This window comes from Punica granatum, chromosome 1, assembly GCF_007655135.1.
Source record: "Punica granatum isolate Tunisia-2019 chromosome 1, ASM765513v2, whole genome shotgun sequence".
Lineage (NCBI taxonomy): Eukaryota > Viridiplantae > Streptophyta > Magnoliopsida > Myrtales > Lythraceae > Punica > Punica granatum.
Window position 1 is genome coordinate 12,929,018 of NC_045127.1, and position 17,085 is coordinate 12,946,102.

The following is a 17,085-nucleotide window of genomic DNA, read 5'->3' on the forward strand; positions in this document are numbered from 1 at the left end:
TTAAGTTTTCTGAATACTCGGACTTTATTCAGTTGATCAATTCATGATCTGTCTGATTGTCTGTATCCTGCACATTTACTGCATTCGGCATTTAATTTTAAGCTGTAATTCACAAACGAGTTAATCGGGACACTCACATTATTAAACCCATTTCACACTGACAACTTTTGCATGAATTGACAATTAACTAATAACTCGCGTCGATGAGTTGTCAAATGAAGTTAATACTCTTTTCAAAACTTGTCTATTTAAAAACCCAAAATGCGCAGTCCGATGTAGCATGGATGTCTAGAAAAGACTTGTGTGTCTCAACTTGAGTTTTTACTTGATTTCAGGTAACTCATGTCATGATACATAAGATCTTTCAAGATCACTTCCGGGCAGACCGACCGGTTCTTTGGTTTTTTCGGGATTCTTGCACAACCCTGGACGATCCAGGGAATTGGTCGACACCGGCTACAGGCTGAGGTGGCCCAAGCTACGAGGTTTTCCTTTTCTGAAAATAATTTTCAAATAAAGGGCAAAATAGTCTTTTCACAATTTAGCGACACCCCTAGGGTTAGCTTGACAGAAACACTACGGTATCAGGATAAGAATCGGCTACCTATTCAGGTGCAGGTTCATCTGCAAAGCCTTTTCTTATCCACTGATGTTTTTGTCATTTTATCGTAGACTCGGGTAACTACAACGGTTATCTCTATCATAAAATATGCAAAATGCTGATTAACCTCTCACTCGATTTAAACAAACACTAGACAATGGTTAGGGGAACTCTAGGTTCCGAATCTATAGTCAAAACACGAGTTTGGCTAATTCAGTGGAATTTCAATGTCACAATACATAACAACTTTAAAAGCAATCCACACACAAACGAATTGACTACAAACACCATGTCTGTCAAGTCCTTGAAACAAAGCCGAATGCAAAATATTTTACACGCATTTGCTTGTTTAGCATATGGCATTTGCTTGCAAAAATACACCTGGGTTAATAACTTGTTAATCCACGTACACTTGGCAATAACAAACACATTGTCTGCAATCTGCATGCTGTTTGTTATTTTTCTGCTCTTGTTTGTCCATGCGAGTCGAGCCCGACCCATAGGACGCATTGCACTTAGTGTTCAACGCCCTAACCATCGATCATAGGGTCCAACGCCCTATTCATTGAGAGCGCATGTTGAATTTCAGTTTTTTTCGGTTTTTTCCTGAACTAACGGTGAGTCGAAGTGGAATAATAACCAAATGCGAACTGACTGGGACTCGATCATTTACTATTTGTAATTTGTTGTATTTTGAGAGCATTGTAAGGATTTTATTTTGTACATTTATTTTTGTAAGAATCCCGGTTGGTGAGCGAACGGTCCGAGAGTCGAATCAATCGAATCGGTCCAATGCTTGCCCAAACAAGAGTACTCCCAAGATTTCATAGTTCTGGTTCACAGAGGAATTCAAATATCATAGTTTAATGAATTGTAACGCAAGATTGTGAACCGATTCCCCGACACACGGGTTTACTTTTCTCTCGGCTTCTCAACCGACATCGTTTAGTTCACCGAATTTCCGGTGTCAAAACGTGTACGCGCATGCGGGCCACGACGAGAATCCACATTCGGGTCCGTACACTATGTATTTGGACCGAGCAAATGTACATAAAAGGCATACTCCTAAAAACAATATATATTGTTCTCATGCCTTGACAAAAGTAATAATGTCTAGATTTATAGGTAGAGTTGTTAAAAGATCTCCAAAAAGATCATACGGATGGCACAGTTTGATACGGTCCAGCCAATATGTCACGACCCAAAAATTCCACAACAATTTCCCCTAAAAGTTATAGATATCTATTTATTTCACAAACCTATTATATATTTTCCCATCAGCGCATAAATATAGAAATATATATATAAGTAATCCAACCAACATACTGATATATATATATATATATGTCGCAAGGTCATAGACTCATAATCTAACATTTTGCATAATTTGCATAGTAATCTATAAAACGACTAAACCAAAAATTTCAGGCCGCAACATATCCATACGCATTTAGTACATAACTTCATACCTACAATATACACAGATCTAGCTAGAAGTCCTTCACGATGATCTCCGATTGTCCACAAAGTTCTCCTATGCTGCTAATCTAGCTCCTAACTCATCTGAAAATATTTATGCAGGGCATGTGAGTTGCATCTCAATGAGTACAAAATTCCAAAGTAAAATGAACTATTGAATGAATATTAATAATTCATTAACTGTATATGTACATCAGTAAAATGTACACTACATCTAGACCCATCAACTAATACTTTCCAATCAATAATATATGTCCATAAACTATTTTAGACCTCACAAACGAACATTTACAAATCTCAACATTTAAATCAAGTATCCATAAAATTCCACCCTAATATCAGAACATGCCTTTAATTCACTACTGCATAATAATCCCATACAATATGTACAATATGTACAATATATACAAATTTTTCACATTGTCCAAGCTCCAACAATCACATACACAACATGCAACTCAATATCGCATAATCATCAAATACTCATTAAGTCAGCGTTTCATAACAAATCACTATACAAGCACTTAACAGATCAGACTCTAACATCACACACGCAATTAAGTATATTTAGAACACATTCAGACAAGACCAACCATTATCCTATCCAATCTCAATCAATCCCAACACACAATGTATAACACTACTTGTGCGCACCCGAATTTTATCTCGTCGGGGCACGCGTGTGCGTGCCCATGCAACGCGGCTTGGGAGTGTCCACCTTCCCGAGGACGCGCGACGGACGCACGTGAGAAGGAGTCGACACTTGCCATTTTACAACCCGAATGTCGAGGGCCGGCAAGTTACCCGGGTCTAGGGATACAGGGTACACCTAATTGCTAAGGCATATGGTCTGCGAAACTCGAGGTTCCGAATTCAGGGGTTCTGTTACATGCGAGCCCATATCTCGTACGCCCTATCGGTACTCTAGCTTGTCTAGGCTTGCCATTTTTATTTAATTTTCGCTTAATTAAGTTCCGCTCATCTCGCGCATTTTGACACCATAAATTCGAAAGAACACTCCGACCGTCCACTCTCCGACCAGGATTCTTACATGAATAAATGTACAACATAAATCCTTACATTATCCTCTCAAATAAATAAAATACAAATTACAACAACTGAATCCCGATCAAATCGCGTTCGGTTATTATTCCACTCGTGCTCACCGTATGGTTTGAAAAAAAGACTGGAATTGAAATTAAGATGCGCGCTCGGTGTTAGGGGGTTAGACCCCGTGATCTACGGTTGGGGCGTTGGACCCCCCTATGGATCGTATCCTAAGGGATCGGGCTCGATCCGCGTAACAAACAAGTGCAAGAATGTAACAAAACGGGCCTAAATAAGCAAACCATGGGGTTTTGTTATTGTCGAATTTACATGAATTAACCAATTATTAACCAAGGTATCTTGGCATGCAAATCCTACCCTAAAACAGACAAAGTGGGTACAAGGTGTGAATCGATCAAGGGTCGCATTGGGAAGATATTTCGCATTTGGCATTATTTTCCGAGGACTTGACGTACGTGACGTCTGTTGACAAATCTTGTGTTTATGGGTTGCTTTTAGAATTGTTCTATGTTATGACACTACGGTTGTTACAAGTTATTACCGAACATTGATTCCGCCCGTAAATCCTAGAACCTAGTGCCTATCCCACTATTGCCCATTTTTGTCTTAGCCAAGTACACAATTAGCCCGATATTTGTATTTTGAGCCAATCCATCCGAACTGACTCCCGAGACTATGCTAGAATAATAAGAACTCATCGATCGGATAGAGCAGGCTATGCAGATAAAACCGCACCTAGCCAGGTAGCCCATCTCTACCCTGACACCGTAGTGTTTCTGTTATTCTAACCCTAGGGGTTTCGTTAAGTTGCAAATAGACGATTTTGCCCTTGAGGTGAAAGTTATTTTCGGAAAAGAGAAATACGCGGAGCGGGCCACTTCGGCCTGTGACCGGCGCTAACCGATCCCCTGGACCTTCCAAGGTTGTCAAGAACCCTAAAAAGCCAAATGATCGGTTAATCTATCCGGAAGTGATCTAAGAAGAACTTCCACACCCCGACCTGAGTTTCCTGAAATCAGGTGAGGCCTCGAGTCAAGACGAGCAAGTCCTTCCTAGACATCCATGTCTCATCGAGCCACGTGTCTCGGGTTTTATAAAATTTGCAAGTTTTAAGAAGGGCACCAACGCATGTTTGTAACCTATCGACGCGTGTTACTGATTTATTACCAATTCGTGCAAAATTATTAGGGCCGAGTGAGTTAATTAATCGCATGAACGTCCCAATTACCCCATTAATGGAATTGTTGATTAAATTAATGTTTTGCCAAATGCTCTAAATATTCGGGTTTCAGACCGTCGAACCGATCATTGAGGGACCGTCCGATGCGAATCCTAATTCCCGACCACCTTGGGATTTAAAAAATTATATTTAGGTCGAGTTTGCATGATTATACCGATTCGTGTGAAGTTTCGATTAAAGTGAAGAAATAAAGCATTTAAAACACGGATCACAAGCATGTTATCACGTCAAGCACGACAAACATACAAACTTACACAATTAGTGTTGGGAATTGGTGTATGCCCTAGAGGTAATATATAATCAGTTCTGTAATATGATATCTATTTCATTATAAAACGAGGCAATTCTGTTACTGTGTAGATTGCGCTAAATATGATTTTACACAATAATGTCCTTGGAATAGTATGTTCAATAGGCATCAAGTGTGACTTGATTGTGAGATCCTATAATTACCGAACATTATTCCTAAATGTCCATAGTCAAAGTATTATCGTTAATTAGGACAACGATAATACGGTTAGACTAATGTGGGTGTTGATTGATGGCCAAGTCTCACAGGTCATGGATATAGAGATATCAAATCACACCACATGTATACATTAAGAGTAATGTGTATTGGACTGACCCGCCATGAGATTTCTACATGGTTTATTACGTGATTGTCATTAGCATATCTCAAAGTGACTATAGTGTAATGGTCCTTTGACTTGAGGTCACCATGGATTCCTACATGTAATGTCATATACTTTGATACTGTCAAACACTACCGTAACAGGCTGGTTATAAAGACAGTTATTGGGTATATCACAGAGCATGGAGAGGAATGTGAGTAACCAAGATAGGATTTGTCCCTCCTACGAAACGGGAGCGATATCTCACGGCCACTTGGTGGTTAAGTCTAAATGTGTATGCATACCCAAATGAGTCGATATAGCGATATCGAGTTCATTTGTTCTGATAAACTTACCCAGTAAACCAAGAAAGAGAGATATTGAGCCATACAAGGATGTCATCGACCTTGCCTTGGGCTCAATAGAGATATAGAGGACAATGGATTATATTACACGGTAATGTAGGTCACGAGGTTCGTCGAGAAATTGACTTTCCGATTACTTGAGTAACAGTGATGCATTGCTAGATGCCGCTCACTGTTTGTAATATTAAAATAGAGATTTTGATATTACTGTCAACGTAATTGGGAACCTACAGGGTCACACACTACGACTAAATTGACGAGATATTTTGAAACAAATAAAATCGTCTAATAGAGATTAGATGATTTAAGGTGCGACCGATTAATCGGATATTTAATGAGATTAAATATGTCTATTAATTAGACTCGATTTATTAAATTCAATAGCCAAAAAAATAAATAATAATATACATAAATATATATATATATGCTTGTATGTGTCTGTGCACGCATGCAAATATATATATATATGCACATGTATATGGCTATATGTGTGTATGTATATAAGATGCTATTTGGGACATTTAATTGATTTGTCCCACATCGGTCAGAGAGTTGAAATTCTCCCCTCCAAGCCATTATATATATGGCTGTGTATTGAGATGCAAAAAGAGACAAGATGATATGCACGTATATATATATGATATACATGTATGTATATAAATGGGATTATTGAGTTTAATTGTTCAACTCATTAGGACCAATTAAGTTCAATAATTTCGGGTGTCGCATCAATGTTTCTTTCGAGTGTTGGTCGCTAGCACCGCCGATCTCGAAAACTCGTCGACAAAGTCGGTGTGGATACCAGTAGAAGCATCATGCGTGGGACGCTTGGTCGACAGTTTTAAAATTTCAGGTACACTTTTATTTGCTCTTATTCTTCTAGTAGGTCTTGGAATTAGTTTCACGGGTAGGAAATTTTGAATTTCTGTTCCTTTTTCGCTTCCGGTGGCCCCGTGGAACTAGCAATTGGTATCAGAGCCTAACTAATTAGAATCTGAGTAGATAATAGCATAAAATATGATTTTATGCTTGGTACTGGTGTGATTATGTTTGATATTTGCGGTGCATGACTGTTAGACTTGGATTATGTCCTAGTTGTGTTAGTATAATAGTTATACGTGTGGACTATTATGTAATGGTTACATAATAGTGTATGGTGAGATCGATTAAATGTTAATAAAATCCCTCAAAATATTAAGTTCATATCCTTCCACCGTGTAACGCTCGTCAAGACCAAGATCGATGAGTGCGTAGACCTTGCCCTCACAGGATGCCCTCATCTATCCTAGTAAGACGTTGTGTTTACCAGTGGGTCGGACTTAACTGAGCAAGCCTAATAGGATTAGGAGTTCAGAGGCATGTAGTTGGGCATCGATCTATAAGATAGATTTGAATAAGGAGTTATTCACCCAACTAATCAAGAGTTGCATGTGATGCAATTGGAAAAGTGAATTCCCTACCTAAATAGCCAATTTTGGGTGAATCAGCCCTCGCTGACTCAGAGCTTGGTGAGATATGGATATCTGAATCAATGTTCAGGGTCATTGATTTGATATAAATAGTGAGAGCAATATTTAATAAAGTCCTCATTAAATATTGTAGTGTCATAATACTTATTTTGCATATTTCTGTGGTAGTTACCATGGCAGGGAGCACTTCTAGTATTTTCTGTTTGAGATCCGTCCTTGATAAGGACAAACTGTCAGGGAATAATTTCCTTGGTTGGTATCGAAACTTGAGAATTGTTCTCACCCAAGAAAAGAAGCTATATGTCTTAGAGCAACCTCTTCTTGCGCCACCACCTGACGATGCCCCCCAAGCTGAGAAAGATACTTATAGTAAGCATCATGATGATGCCGTAAACGTCGGATGTCTCATGTTAGTCACCATGGACTCGGAGCTTCAGAAGCAACACGAGAACATGAAGGCGTACGATATGATCGTGCATCTCAGGCAGCTCTATCAAGAGCAGGCCCGACATGAGAGATTCGAGATCTCTAAAGCACTTTTTCAGGCAAGGTTGACTGAGGGTAGCCCGGTGAGTCTTCATGTACTCAAGATGATTGGGTACGTCGAGACTCTGGGAAGACTGGGATTTCCTCTGGGTCAAGAGTTGGCCACAGATTTAGTCCTACAGTCGCTGCCCAGCAGTTATAGTCAGTTCATCATGAGCTATACTATGAATGACTACAATAAACCATTGCCTGAACTGCTTAACATGTTGAGAACAGCTGAGCATGATATCAGCAAGGGGATGTCCGTTCTAATGGTCCAATGGACCAAAAGAAAGGGCAAGGGCAAGAGTAAAGGCAAGAAGGCTAAAGGTGCATCCAAGTATGACTTGGGTGCGTTGAAACCTAAAGCCAAGGTGGCGAAGAATGATTACTGCTTCCATTGTGGCAACACTGGACGTTGGAAGCGGAATTGTAAGGTATACTTGGAGGAGTTGAAGAAGAATAAGGGAAGTGAGACTTCCACTTCAGGTATCCATGTTATAGAGATCAATGTATCTACTACTTCTACATCATGGGTATTAGATACCTGGTGTGGTGTTCATATTTGTGGAAATATGCAGGACCTAAAGGACAGTAGATCGTTGGCAAAGGGCGAGGTGGACCTACGAGTTGGAAATGGAGCAAGAGTTGCTACATTAACTGTAGGGACTTATCACCTAGTTTTGCCTACTGGGCTAGTATTAGATCTTAACGACTGTTATTATGTACCTGCTATTGGTAGAAACATAATATCTGTTTCTTGTTTGGACAAGAAGGGATTTTGTTTCACTATCAAGAACAAGTGTTGTTCTATGTACATGAATGATGTATATTATGGCAGTGCACATTTAAGTAATGGTCTGTATGTTCTTGATCTAGATACGCCTATTTATTATGTGGAAACCAAACGGCTCAAATCTAATGATTCGAACCTGACTTACCTCTGGCATTGTCGTTTAGGCCATATTAGCGAGAATCGCATCTCTAGACTCCATAAGGATGGATTACTGGACTCGTTTGATTTAGAATCGATCGAGACATGCGAACCTTGCTTAATGGGGAAAATGACTAAGGCCCCTTTTACCGGAAAGGGTGAGCGAGCTAGTGATCTTCTGGCTCTCATACATACTGATGTATGTGGACCAGTGAACAAGCTTGCTAGAGGTGGGTATCTCTACTTCATTACATTTACTAATGATTTCAGTAGATTTGGATATGTGTATTTGATGAAACACAAATCTGAATCCTTTGAAAAGTTCAAAGAATTTAAGAATGAAGTGGAGAATCAGTTGGGTAAGAGCATTAAAGTTCTTCGATCAGATCGAGGAGTTGAATATTTGAGCTATGAGTTCGCTGACTATCTTAAACAGTGTGGGATTTTATCTCAACTGACTCCACCTGGGACACCACAGTGGAATGGTGTAGCTGAGAGGAGGAATCGAACTTTATTAGATATGGTTCGATCTTTGATGAGTCATGCAAACTTACCTGACTTCTTCTGAGGATATGCTCTACAGACAGCTGCTCTCATATTAAACAATGCTCCGTCGAAATTAGTTGAAAGGACACCATATGAGATATGGTATGGGAAGCGTCCCAAGATGTCTTTTCTAAAAATATGGGGTTGCGAAGCTTATGTGAAGAGATTGTCTTCGGATAAGCTTGGCCCTAAATCGGAGAAATGTTACTTTGTGGGGTATCCTAAGGAAACTCGAGGATACTATTTCTATAATCCCATCGAGGGCAAAGTGTTTGTCGCTCGAACTGCGGTATTCCTTAAGAAAGAGTTTATCTCCAAAGGAACTAGTGGGAGGAAATTAGAACTTGGGGAAGTTCTACCACAAAATGACATTGACCAATCGACGGGCGATGTTGCAGAACAAGTACCACAAGTTGTTGTGGCACAATCTTCTACACAGGTGACACAAGAGCCTCGTAGGTCTAGTAGGACACGTCATGAGCCCGAGAGATATGGATTTCTCGTGACTCAAGACAATGACGTATTGCTCATAGATAATGATGAGCCTACAACCTATGCGGAAGCCGTAATAAGCCCTGACTCTGAGAAATGGCTGGAGGCCATGAGATCCACCTGAAGGAGATCCACATGAGATGGAGTCCATGTACACTAACCAAGTATGGACTTTGGTTGATCCACCTGAAGGGGCAAAACCCATTGGGTGTAAGTGGGTCTTCAAGAAGAAGACTGATATGGACGGTAATGTGATTACCTTTAAGGGCCGACTTGTGGCAAAAGGTTTCAGACAAGTTCATGGTGTTGAATATGACGAAACTTTTTCCCCGGTGGCTATGCTTAAATCCATAAGGATCTTGCTTGCAATTGCAGCTTATTATGATTATGAGATCTGACAAATGGATGTCAAAACTACTTTCCTGAACGGGAAGCTCCTCGAGGATGTGTATATGACACAACCTGAGGGTTTTGTCGATCCACATAGTACCGGAAAGGTTTGTAAGCTACAACGGTCTATTTATGGGCTGAAGCAAGCTTCTAGGAGCTGGAATCTTCATTTTGATGATGCAATCAAAGAGTTTGGTTTCATCAAGAATGAAGATGAACCCTGTGTTTACAAGAAGGTTAGTGGGAGCATTGTAATCTTCCTGGTGTTATATGTAGATGACATACTTCTGATAGGGAATGACCTTCCTTCCCTACAGTCTGTAAAGATTTGGTTGGGAAGGTGTTTCTCTATGAAGGACTTAGGCGAAGCTACCTACGTGCTAGGTATTAGGATCTATAGAGATAGATCCAGGAGACTGCTTGGCCTAAGTCAGAGTGCATACATAGATAAAGTGCTTCGGCGCTTTAGCATGCAGGATTCTAAGAAAGGGTCGCTGCCTATGTTACATGGCATAAGCCTTTTGAAGGCTCAGAGTCCTTCTACTCGAGAGGAGAGGGACCGCATGAATAGGATTCCATATGCGTCGGCTATTGGATCCATCATGTATGCTATGTTATGCACTCGATCCGATGTCTCGTATGCTTTGAGTATAACGAGTCGATACCAATCAGATCCAGGTGAGAGACACTGGATTGCAATAAGGAGATGTTTTTGGTATATGGAGGCGAAGAAGAGCTCGTTGTAAGAGGTTACACCAATGCTAGCTTCCAGACCGATAAGGACGACAGTAAATCGCAGTCAGGGTATGTGTTTTGCCTGAATGGAGGTGCTGTGAGTTGGAAGAGTTCCAAACAGGAGACAGTAGCCGACTCTACCACAGAGGCCGAGTATATTGCTGCCTCTAACGCTGCAAAAGAGGCCGTTTGGATCAAGAAGTTCGTGACAGAACTTGCTGTGGTTCCTAGCATCGTAGACCCAGTGGATCTCCATTGTGACAACAATGGAGCCATTGTGCAAGCTAAGGAACCCAGGTCTCACCAGCGATCCAAACATATACTCAGGCGCTTCCATCTCATTCGCGAGATTATCGACAGAGGAGATGTGAAGATATGCAGAATACCAACAGATGAGAATCTCGCAGATCCACTTACGAAGCCTCTTTTGCAGCGCAAGCACGAGGCTCACACTAAATCTATTGGCATTAGACAGATGTCAAATTGGCTCTAGTGCAAGTGGGAGATTGTTTGGAATTGGTGTATGCCCTAGAGGTAATCTATAATCAGTTCTGTAATATGATATCTATTTCATTATAAAACGAGGCATTTCTGTTATTGTGTAGATTGCGCTAAATATGATTTTACACAATAATGTCATTGGAATAGTATGTTCAATAGGCATCAAATGTGACTTGATTGTGAGATCCTATAATTACCGAACATTATTCCTAAATGTCCATAGTCAAAGTATTATCGTTAATTAGGACAACGATAATACGGTTAGACTAGTGTGGGTGTTGATTGATGACCAAGTCTCACAGGTCATGGATATAGAGATATCAAATCACACCACATGTATACATTAAGAGTAATGTGTATTGGACTAACCCGCCATGAGATTTCTACATGGTTTGTTACTTGATTGTCATTAGCATATCTCAAAGTGACTATAGTGTAATGGTCCTTTGACTTGAGGTCACCATGGATTCCTACATGTAATGTCATATACTTTGATACTGTCAAACGCTACCGTAACAGGCTGGTTATAAAGACAGTTATTGGGTATATCACAGAGCATGGAGAGGAATGTGAGTAACCAAGATAGGATTTGTCCCTCCTACGAAACGGAAGCGATATCTCACGGCCACTTGGTGGTTAAGTCTAAAAGTGTATGCACACGCAAATGAGTCGATATAGCGATATCGAGCTCATTTGTTTTGATAAACTTACCCAGTAAACCAAGAAAGAGAGATATTGAGGACAATGGATTATATTACACGGTAATGTAGGTCACGAGGTTCGTCGAGAAATTGACTTTCCGATTACTTGAGTAACAGTGATGCATTGCTAGATGCCGCTCACTGTTTGTAATATTAAAATAGAGATTTTGATATTACTGTCAACGTAATTGGGAACCTACAGGGTCACACACTACGACTAAATTGACGAGATATTTTGAAACAAATAAAATCGTCTAATAGAGATTAGATGATTTAAGATGCGACCGATTAATCGGATATTTAATGAGATTAAATATGTCGATTAGTTAGACTCGATTTATTAAATTCAATAGCCAAAAAAAATAAATAATAATATACATAAATATATATATATGCTTGTATGTGTCTGTGCACGCATGCAAATATATATATATGCACATGTATATGGCTATATGTGTGTATGTATATAAGATGCTATTTGGGACATTTAATTGATTTGTCCCACATCGGTCAGAGAGTTGAAATTCTCCCCTCCAAGCCATTATATATATGGCTGTGTCTTGAGATGCAAAAAGAGACAAGATGATATGCACGTATATATATATGATATACATGTATGTATATAAATGGGATTATTGAGTTGAATTGTTCAACTCATTAGGACCAATTAAGTTCAATAATTTCGGGTGTCACATCAATGTTTCTTTCGAGTGTTGGTCGCTAGCACCATCGATCTCGAAAACTCGTCGACAAAGTCGGTGTGGATACCAGTAGAGGCGTCATGCGTGGGACGCTTGGTCGACAGTTTTAAAATTCCAGGTACCCTTTTATTTACTCTTATTCTTCTAGTAGGTCTTGGAATTAGTTTCACGGGTATGAAATTTTGAATTTCTATACCTTTTTCGCTTCCGTTGACCCCGTGGAACTAGCAATTAGTGCCGCCATGATCATGATAAACACATTCAAACATACACAAATATAATATTAACGAAATCGATAAAACGGCACCGACTGATGGAAGCAGAAAAATCATGCAAAAATCACGTATTATCATGATGTATACATATAATTACAGAAACAAAATATTTAAATGGGGCACATATGTTATCGGTCAGGGATCTAAGTAAGAAAGGGTTAGGTATCTTTTAAAAAATGTCCGGGGACTAATTTGAATAATTTTAAAAGAACAGGGGCTGATTTGAAAATTCGGCTAAAGTTTCAGGGACTGATTTGAAAATTCTGGAATAATTGGGGACTGTGTAGGAATTACTGAAAATGTACCAGGACTTGTTTGAAACTAATTTGAAAATTCGGGCTGATCTGAAAAGTAAAAAATGCCCCAGGGACTGAACTGAAACAAAATGAAAAGTTCCCGAAATTGGTTTAGAAAACCTGAAAAGTTTACGGACTGATTGGAAAATGCTGTAAATGGCTGGGACTTGGCTGAAACGAATTTTAAAATTCCGGGCAGATCTGAAAAAAAGCGGAAAATAGCCCCAGGACTAAACTGAAACAACTTGGAAAGTTATTTCGAGTGGTTGGAAAATTCTGAAAAATTCAAGGACTGATTGGAAAATGACAAAAATGGCTGAGACTTGATTGAAACGAATTTTAAAATTCAGGACAGGTATGAAAATGGCGGAAAATAGCCCCAGGACTAAACTGAAACAACTTGAAAAGTTCTGTGGAGTGGTTGAAAAATTCTGAAAAATTAAAGGGCTGATCTGCAAATATTAAAAATGGCTGGGACTTGAATGAAACGAATTTTAAAATTCGGGACAGATCTGAAAAGAAAAATGTATCTTCAGGACTGAAATGAGACAAAACAGAAAATTTGTAAAATCGAGTTCGGGACAAATTCGATTACCCACGCAACCCAAAAACTCTCATTTCACATCATATCCTTCAAGCAAGCATTAATATTCAGAATCGGAGCCCTAAACATGCCACTAAGTCTGGAATTTACCTAGTTCGGGAAGTTGAGGGGTGATTCTGTAAATAAAAAAATTAAAAAAATTCGCCAGGGAGTTGGGCTGCTGAGGGAGAATTGGGTCGGACTGGGCCTTTGAGATCAGGGCTGGGCCGATTGGATTGTTGGGCCGAGTTGCGCTGTCGGTGCTGGGCTAGGTGATCAATGGACTGGGCCGAGCCGAACGGGCTTGCTGCTGGGCCGAACTTGATGGCTGGATCGGGCCGGCGTCACTGGAGAAACCCAAACAATAAAATCGACCCGGTTAGCGTAACGGGAAACCGAGAGCAAAGGAGTCGATGGAATTAACGGGTCGCGGGCTCGAGGAACTTCGGGCGTTGGGGACGAGCCGCGGAGTCGTGGCGTCGGGGAGGTCAGGGGATCCTGGAGTTCGTGTCCTCCCCAAGTCGTGGCTCCATACCAAATTCTTATTCCCAAATTATCACAATATTTCATCTAATAATACTCCGTATAATTTTGTATTCATATGATATATATATATATATATATATATCATTTTACAATGGAATGAGGTACTCACTCCTAAGATGTAGTCCATCGAATCGACCTTTCGAATGGCGGGATTCAGTCTCCTCAGTCCCTAATCAAATATAAGCATAACAAGAACCAAATTATACATACATGATACATTATAATATCAAACTACCTAGTACACCCATTTACTGATTAACTATTTCTCTTTAGAATTAAATTAAAAGCATAGTCCCTTTGACCACAATAAGAACGGATCATCTATTATAACTAGATAATATAACCACTATACTTTTTTGTGCTAGTTGATCTCTCATCCATTTCGAAAATATTTCTATAATCAAGTTCAACTCTATCCTGTCTATACTTCCCATAAGCCCCATCCAATATTTTATTCACACACAAATCACCATAACTTACTCTTATAACATCACTAACTTACACAATCAGCCGATGTTTTATTTCCTCAATTTATCACTAATTTCACTTAATTTAGCAAGCAAAACGATCATAGGACACTTGTAATTATCAGATACCTTCATAAAGCTCTAAGCCATATATCCCAACTAACCGAAGAAGCAAATTCCTCATATCATAGACACAGCAGACCAATCTCTAAAACATTTTAGATAAATTCAATCAAAGTTTCCTACACTATTGAATCAACACCGTACTATTTACTCCTTTGTTTACTCGATATTATCGTATCTACTTTCCGCTCCAATTTTATAATTCTACCATCTTTTACTGTTACCTAAAAGAAAAACACAATCCAGAAAGCAAATCCATAGAGCAAAATTAGCTACATACCTAAGTATACTCATAATCTAATTGGGTTTAAGAACCCTTCTCATGGAACTTCTTCCTGCTTCCAACCCCACACACACACTTATTTGCCTTCTTCTTGCTGCCCATCTTCCTCGTTCCATACCAACTCCTCTCCCGGTGGCAATCCACCAGCTCTCTCTCTCTCTCGTGCTCTATTTCCCCTTCGTCTTTCCCCAACCAGAATGAACAGAGAAGAAAAAGAAAGAGATAAATGAAATGAATGAGATGGCCGTGGAAAGGATTGCTCAGGGGAAGAATTTTGGGGGCCACATGGAGCCCATGTCACCATTTCATTCTTTCTTTCTTTCTTTATTTTTAATTTTAGCAACATAAAAGTATATTACATATAATATATATATATATATAAACATATGTAAGTATAAGTTCTTGTATGCATGTTTGAAAAAATATGCCGGGTCTCACATATCTATGGAACCAAGACAGCAAAATGGCTTTTTCCACCTAAAAATAAATTCAATCAAGACATGCCTAAATATCTATATACTTCTTAACAGTTCGGTTTGATTATAGCTTTTGGAGTTTTTCTTTTGGGCGCGCAGACGGGCGAATAATAATCTTAACTAAGTTCGGTTTTCCAAACCGATTCCCAACTGAATCTACAATTAAATCTGCAAGTTTTCCGAAACATACATACACTACTACGAATCACGCCAACAAGACAACAAATTAAATCAAACCCGGCTCGAATACATTATTCGCGGCCCAATTAGACTTTTGGATACCAAGTTTAGAAGAGAGAAAGAGAAGATTGCGCACATGATATACGCAAGTAGAACCAACAATAATTTTCCAGGTGGGGGATTAATAAAGCAGTATGAAGACATTATATGAAATTACTATTTCTCAGATAAATAAATGATACAAAAAAATTGAGATTTGTTGTATTTTCAGTAACAATTGAAGTCCGTGAGTCTAATACAATAAAATAAAAATCTTAATAATAGCTAATAAAGGGGTGCAGGTACTCCCGCTGGATATCAAACATGTAATATTTTGGTTCCAGATGAAAACAAATTATTTCCTTCTTAATTGAGTATAATTGAGTAGGCGCATTCATAAACTCTTTTCGACTGGTGAGAAAATCGACGGGGCAAAATCAAGCGATAGAAGTTTTAGGGAGGCATGTGTATGTTTTATATCCATTTACTGGAGAAACTGTTTAACTTGAACTTTTTAAGCATAGTTTGGCTCCGTCACTGATGTACGTGCTTCGGAACAGCGATGTGTCATACGTAAGTGCACGGATAAAATGAATTACTCAGCATGCTTTCTTATTGATCGACTTCGTGGTTTGAGTGCAAAAGAAACCCCACATATAAAACTCTCTCGCACTCGCACTCTTCTGTTACAGAAAGAATATATATCCAGTATTTAAAATTACAAAAAATCTCGAACCAGATAATTAAACAATTATCGGTTAAATATGACAATTTCAGCCATCGCCACAATTGGAGGGCTACCCACGGCCTCAATCCAAGATATCTTCCTTCTTCTCCAGTCGAACCCATCATTGTTGGTCGGGTCTTCGAATTTATAGGTCTCAATTTAACACACCCTCAAGTGTATACACACATAGGCCATGTTTGGTTGGCGGAATGAAATAGAACGTGATGAGTTTAATTAGATGAAATGGGACGATATTCAAAGAAAAATATTGATTTTTTGCCATTTGATATAGAAAACATGATGGATATTATTAAAACATTACGCATGTTTAACATAATGATATTCTAAACATAATAATGTAAAAATAGATCGATTTTATGTTGTTGTTAAAATTTATTTGATGATATGACTTAACTTTTCTTATTAGGAAGTGTTCAATTTATTAAATTGAAGAGAAATGATCATCACAATGGAATGAGCAGTTCAATTTTTACGAGTGCAATCAAATAATACTACGCGTGAAAATTTGAAATGTCCATCTCAATTCATTTTTGTATGCCAAACGTAAACATATATATTTATCTCCGCAGTTAAAGTTCATCATCTCTAGTTTTCCCTATATAAGCTCATGCATGCAACATCCTATATAAATTTCCTTCTTCTTTTAATTATTTTTAGGTGGTCGATGAAATTTGTCCATCGTAATCATCGAAGAAAATGACAAGAGAAGGC

General features: G+C 39.0%; 1 long non-coding RNA gene across 1 annotated transcript; it reads right to left on the bottom strand.

Annotated features, from left to right (window-relative positions):
* Window positions 1-13,495: 13,495 nt before the first annotated feature.
* LOC116192652 lies at window positions 13,496-15,143 on the bottom strand. Its single transcript, XR_004154121.1, has 3 exons — window positions 14,929-15,143; window positions 14,168-14,227; window positions 13,496-13,859 (listed from the first exon to the last, which is right to left on the bottom strand). It is a non-coding gene; the product is annotated as an uncharacterized LOC116192652 (long non-coding RNA).
* Between the last annotated feature and the right edge of the window lie 1,942 nt (window positions 15,144-17,085).